The following is a 6,984-nucleotide window of genomic DNA, read 5'->3' as shown; positions in this document are numbered from 1 at the left end:
TACAGAACAATATTCAAACATTTCTTTTCATTATACACAATGTGATAAAAAAGTAATTTCATACAGGGATGTACATTTTAGAATAACACCCCCAGGAGACCACAAACTAGAGAATGAAAAACATTTAAAATATGTCAGTTTTTGATCTTACTTAGAGATTTGTTTATAAACTGGCATTATGCAGCCTTAATTAAAAGATAACACAGGAAAGATGGCATTAGGGAATAACTGGATATGTGGAAGCACAGTGATCTTATAAAGTCAGCTATGCTGTTTCAGGATTCACTACTCTTTTATCATTTGGACTGATAGTAAGAATATAATCTATGAGTACTTGAAATTGCCCCTGTGGAATAAAAAAAAGTGTCATCTCTGTTTAAACTAGATCACAGACTGGCTGCAAACAGCTGCTGAAACATTAATTAATTTGTTTGCAAATAAATCATGGATATGTACTAGCTGAAAATACAGATATAAACAAGCATGAATGTTGTGCTTCTTAGATTACCTATGGATCCCTGGTTTGCCTACATTTTTAAAGATAATTGTATATGCACCAGAAAAACAAACACATAGACCAAGTAATCTGAAAGAGCTGAGCCTTTTTATTAAAGTTGTTCTATAGATGCATCGATGTGCTGAAATGCAAATCAGTTTCAGTGCTTTAAAAAACACACATCCATTTTACATTTGTGTAGGACTGAACCTCATTTAAGAAAGATTTGTTAATCAAAGAGAATGCAATATTTTGGTGGAGGCATATGAATGTGGGTTTAACAAGTTTGCAGCTAAAAATACAGCTTGATTTCAGCTGTGCAATTTATGTTCCTCTGTATCCTGAATGCTCTTTTGGTAGCTGTGTGGCATCCTCTATAAACTCTGCATTTCTTGGTACCTGCTTTTCATAGCCCATCAAAGATGCTGTTCAATACCTGTGGATTGTTTAAAGAAACAGGCTAAATGCTACAGCCTTGTACTTCCCTGAGCTAGAGGTGAGGCAGATGTACCCAAATTCACACTTGTAATGACACATGCACTTCCTTGGGGCAAGCCTTGAGCTGTTAGGGCACTTCTCATTGTAAGGGCAAAATTCTTGGCTCTTTCCAGTGCTCCCCTAGGCTCTGCATATGGTAGGCAGAGAGGAGGAAGATGACTCTGCAGGCCTTGACCCCTTGACATAAACTTTATTTTCAAGAGTGGAAAAAAACAAAGGTTAGATTCTGCCAAAGGATGGGACTACGTGTGATATGAACAATACAGGGAGGCCTCTGGATACTAATTAACCTTCAAGTGGCAGGCTGCTCTGTTACAAACCAGACCTGATGGTGGAGTTTACAGCACATGGCCAGGAAAGGTTGCATGGTCCAAATTCTGCATTCTCCAAAAATGTTATCTGCCTCACAGAGCTGCTGTCTTACGTACACAGTTTTTTCTCTGCTTTTTAAAGAGGCTTTGTTTTGAGTATTTTCTAACATAATGGGTATCCTTTTTAGTATTTAGAAAATTAAGTGTTTGCTAACAGGAAAAAAAAAATCACATTTTGACATAAAAAAAAAAAGTCAGAACCCTAGGGAAAACACAAAACTATAGAGGAGCTAACATGATGATGTGAATTTGATTTTCTTCTTCCTTCTAGGGTCTGTTTTTTTGTACACTAGCTGAACTGCCATACGAAAGATCCTATTCCAAGCAGATCCTGCTATCCAGATGTTTTTGTCAGTGAAGGGATAGCTTTTCTTAAGTTTGGCTGAAAATTATTTGAGCAGTATTGATTTTTGGGTACTGAAACTGCATTGTGTCTTAAAATCACTGTTTCTGTAGATAGTGCAAGCTTTAGTGTTAGTTCCAAGAGTGGTCTTTGACCTCAGGGAGCATATTCCTGCCAAGCACTCAGGTACTGTTAGCACCCAGCTACCTCCTTCATGCCTCCCTTTAATCCTGAAGAGAAAGCTTCAGGTCATTTAGTCTTTGTACTTGAGTTAACTATGAGCCCTTTGCTTGGGCTCTCAGAAAGCACTGGCTAGAGCATGAGTTCTTTCCAAATTCAAAGCCTGTTAGGGTTTTTTTCAGAGGTTAATGTGACCACTCTAGATAGTATCAGTCATGTTTGTTTACCAGTCCTGCCCTAAGGTTCACCCACCAGCTGCTCCAGGTTCAGCTATTTAGCTTCTTGTGGCATAGCACTTCCACTAGCCTGATTCAGTGATATTATCTGTCTGGAAGCTTGACTTTCATACGTTTAAGGAAAGAAGGAGAAACTTGTACTTTATTTTTATTATTACTTTTGTCAGTAACACCAGCTAAGCTCTCTTTCTGTGGAAGATCTGAACCTTTGGGGGTTTTTGTTGTGAAGGGGGGGAAGAAGGGTTCATCTGAACGTGTGGGCAGGAATGGCAGTACCTGCAAGCCAGTGACCTGAGGGAAGCTGTGTGCTCCTACAAGTTATGATTTTACATGAAGGATGGTGACAGCTTCTGGAAGCCAGTTTTTGTTCCCTGGCCAAACTGCTCTGTTACAGCAGGCAGGGAGTCAGGAGAGAAGGTTTTGTGGGTGGTGCTATTAGGAGAGATTTTATTGATGCTTCTATATTTCCAATGAAATATAGAAAAACTGAAAATGCAAAGGAAAGTTGTAACCATCATAGTTTTTGGATCAAATTAGGGAGGTACAGATTATTAGAAGAAGTATTTTTGCTCCTGTATTTGTCAAGAAAGCTGATTTTTTTTTTTATGGTCTACTTTTGAACTTTTACTATATATGCAATTGTTTTGGATGAAATGTAAGCTCATTTGTGCTCACAGCATTTAGTAAAGTCAATGGGCAGCCAAGGATAAACAAAGTTCTCAGAACCCCTAGCATTCCAGTTTGCCATTCACTGTTAGAGGTTTGTGCTGTTATGATGACTGGATTAATGTATAATATCTCCTAACTTACACAATGTGTTGTCTGTGTGATGTGTAATGTTGTCTGGGTGGAGCTTTGCCATGTGCCTCCCATTTGATGTTCTTTGCGAGATCATAACTGATGTCATACCTTGTCATACCTTGGACTAAAATTGTGTTATATTCTCAGAACTGACCCCTCTTTGAGTCTTTCAGGGCTGTTTTATGGTATTTTGTTGTTCGAGTTTTTGGTTGTGTTCCACTGCCTGCTGCCTCCTTTTCCCAGTGCTGTACATATGCATTGACCTAAAGGGACTTCAGACAAAGCTGAAGCATGAATTGGGGGTTCAGCCTGGGAACTTTTCAAATAACTCTGTGCTGATGGTTTCCTTGAGAGCTTATGTGCCCTCTGTGATCAGCTTTGGAATGCTTAATTTATTTATGTGCTTGTTTCCAACCAGTATCTCTAGCTCCAGTCTCTTTTCTTTCCAGGAGGGCAGGAGCCCTGTGGCAGCATGGCCCCCTGTGGCAGCATGGCCCACAAGCTGTCTGCAGGGCGTTCCTGGGGGTAGGCATCAAGGCAGGGGCTCTTGATCATGCTGCCAGACCATGAGGATCTGTACTTAGGACCTGAACACAGCCCTCCCTCTGGGTTTGTCTGCTTGTTGCAGCTAATTATAATTGTAAATTTGCCCTTAAAATCAAATTCTGTTTAAAGAGCAACTTTTGCCTTGGGGCACCCTTGTAAGCGGAAAATACTTATCCAAAAAGCAGTTTACTTGGCTTATGATTCCCTGTAATCCCTATATTGTTCTTCAAGATATTTGTATGAGAGCGAGGAATTGCTTTTCACAGTTTGGCCTCCCCTCTCTTCTTTATGTCTGATGTTGTACAGGAATTGTCACCTTTTGTTTTATGGTATCACAGCCAGTTCCATTGAAATAGCTGGATGCTCCCAAGTTTTATGTCTCCCAGCAAGGTCTACCTTTTAAGATACCACTTTCACAAATTAGTGGTTGGGACATGTCTTCTCAGGAATTTATGCTGTTGGTCCTTTAAGCTTAGGATAGTTTAGATAGAATTGCTGCCCAAAACTACAGCTTATTCTGGGCTAAAACATAAAACATATTTATCCCCGTGGCCACACTACTCAACAAATTGGGATCAAGAATAAAGAACAGCATCATGCTTAACTGAGGTGTGCTCTGGTCACTTGAGTGTCTGAAGTCTGGTTCACTCTGAAATTGGGACAGGGTTATTTGCCCAGTGATGTAAAGTCCTATGCTCATTTGGGAGATTTAAATAAATTTGAATGCATGAAGCTATTTTTGCAAAATAGGCCATGGAATAATTGAGTACAGCAGGTGCAACTGCCATTCTTCCAGCAGGCCTGGAAGACCGGGCTTTGAGCTGCACGGGTTCTTTCTATTGGCACTCATCAAGGGAAAGTAGAAGGAATAACTAAGCTTAGCAAACCCTCCTCATTATCCCATGTCCTCCTGATTCATAAAAAGTGAGTTTCTGAACAGTTTTGGCACAGTTTGTAGCTTGGGTTCTTGATTAATAAGTTAAGCATCAAGTAATGGGTTGCAGGGTCAGTCAGAAAAAATACAACTGCTAGGACTCAACCCCTGGTAATTTGGTAGCAATTCAAGTACAGTGGATTCAGACTTATGTAAGCTAAATGAGAATCACTTACGTAAGTGTGAAAGCGTACATGGATGGAAGCAAGCTGAGAAATAAGTAAAGAAAAACATATTTTAAAAATAAAAAGGCCCCAAGAATGCTATTCTGTTCCAAAATGCCATATGGTCAATTGCTTGGCATCATCTTCCCAAGTGTGTTAGCAATGCTTTACAGGTTGCTGAACATCAGTGCCTGGATGGAAGGCAATGGCTGAAATAGCATGATATGAAAAAGGGAGCAGCTTGAATGCTTTCATCCGTGTGTTAGCAGTCAGACAGCATTGGATTGTTGGATTGTTATCGCTTCAGAACTTCCTTCAGTAAGAGGCAATAGGAATTGTTCGGATGTAAGTGATATAAAGATGTTTTAACACTGTCCTTAGTTGGGATAGCAGAATTTTAAGGAAAATTTGTCAAGGTTTTTTTTTCCCTACCTTATTATTTATTTTCACAATGAATAATTGTGTTTGTTGTTGGGGGCCAAAACACACATCAAGCTACTTAAGGGTAAACAAGAGGAATAAACAACCCTTGTGAGTTATGACACACTCAGAATAATGCAGGGAAACAATGAGGGATATTATTGAAGCAAAACTAATTTTTGTTCTTGTATAACATTCTGAACAGAACAGTGAAGGACATCATAAATCCATTCTTTTATTTCAAAATTTGCAAAACAAATCCCTTCTTACACGTAGTATTTGTACAACATGAAATTATTATTCAATAAGTTGACATTTTAAACCTATTACTGCCTAAACCCATCTATTACTGAGCTATTCAGAGCACTAAGTTAACATTTACCAGAACATTCATCCTCACATCATGGGGAGATCAAGCTCAAATCCTTTATTTCATATTCAGATCTTGTTGGGTCAGGATTGAAAACTGCTACCTTTCTGATACTTTACCGAAAAGCCACTCTGAAATCCACAAAAGAATTATTATCAAGTTACTGCAGTTATTCAGCTAGATGTTGACTTTGATATGTCAACTCTCTGATCTTTAATAGAAAATTGATGGTCTTGCACTGAGGGTCAGTCATATGCATGACCAGGATAGGCCAAGGTTTGCATTAAATTACACCCAGCCTTGCATTTTATTCTCTGGCAGGCAAAGTCAAACAAAGCCAAATGGATACCTTGTTAGTTTTGTTTTCTTCATTGTTTTCTGTTGGCATATGGATTTAATTCTGTAATGGGGGACTGCTGGGCAAATCTGCTTTATTGATTTTTCTGGGGAAACTTTTTGTGAAAGCACACAGAAGTATGATAACATAAAAGCAACTGGTGCAATTTTTGTTCTTGTTGCAGTAGATGTCTGTTATACCATTTATTTAACAATTGACTGTGTCACAAAAAATCAGGTTAAATTTGTGCTTTTAGTAATGTCTTCCTTTAGCCTTGGGTCAAAGTTGTGAAAATCACTGTGGTTTTTTTTTTTGTTTTCTATAAATTTTGTACCCGTGGCGACTGCAATGAATCATGCAAACTTTGGCCCTTTTCAGCGTTGTTGGTTGTCAATTCATACAAAGCTGCATTTTTAACTTGTCTGAGGAAGGAATGCTGTATGGCAGAACTAGGATATCCATGGTCTAGGACTGCATTTTGAATCCCAGCTTCTAAAGTGTCGGCTGAAGCCACAGGGGGTTGGGTGAGCTACTGCTCTGTGCATAATTTCTTTGATGGCTGCAGATGAATATGTTGTATGGCAGCAAATAAGAAAATGAAAGCAAGGGAATGCATTTGCCTTTAAAAAATACCAAAAAACTGTTCCTCATCTTCTGTTTCCTGCAACTGCTATTATGCAAACACCACATCAAGTATGCCTATAGAGACTTGAATGGCTCAGCAGCATCTTCTGGTTTTATGTGTAGCTTCCTGCAAGTTTTTCAGGTTTGCTGTTCATATAACGCTGCTCAAAACAACGACAGAAGGTGAACATACATCCTTTCTTTTTCAGAATGAACCAAAATTTTCCTATCAAGTCCTCGTAGGAGAGGATGGACAAGTTTGGCAGCAAAGAATGTCTCATTTCTTTGAGTGGAAGCTGGCCAGCATGGAGGCCAATACAGTGGGCCTTGTGTGGACAGTCACATGAAGCATCTGTGGATGAACTAAGGCATGCCTTTCCTCATGAAATCTAGAGAGGGTCCTGGACAGAGGGCAAATGTTTTTGAGATATCTTACCATTGTCTAAGTGGACTGACCATGGAAAGTTTACACAACTTTTGTCTATTGTTTATGTTGGTTTTGTGTCAGTGTTTTTTTGTTGGCTAGATTTTTCAAAGTCTTAGCTGGGAGGCAGCCAACTCCCACTGAAGCGCAATAGGATCTAGTGTTCAGAAAACCTAACTGATTTAGGAAGACACCTCACTGACTTTCTGTAGGATTTACATGCCTGAGTCTTTTAAATGT

This window comes from Vidua macroura, chromosome 9 (assembly GCF_024509145.1).
Source record: "Vidua macroura isolate BioBank_ID:100142 chromosome 9, ASM2450914v1, whole genome shotgun sequence".
Lineage (NCBI taxonomy): Eukaryota > Metazoa > Chordata > Aves > Passeriformes > Viduidae > Vidua > Vidua macroura.
The sequence above is the reverse complement of the archived record's forward strand: the minus strand, read 5'-3'. Positions refer to the sequence as shown.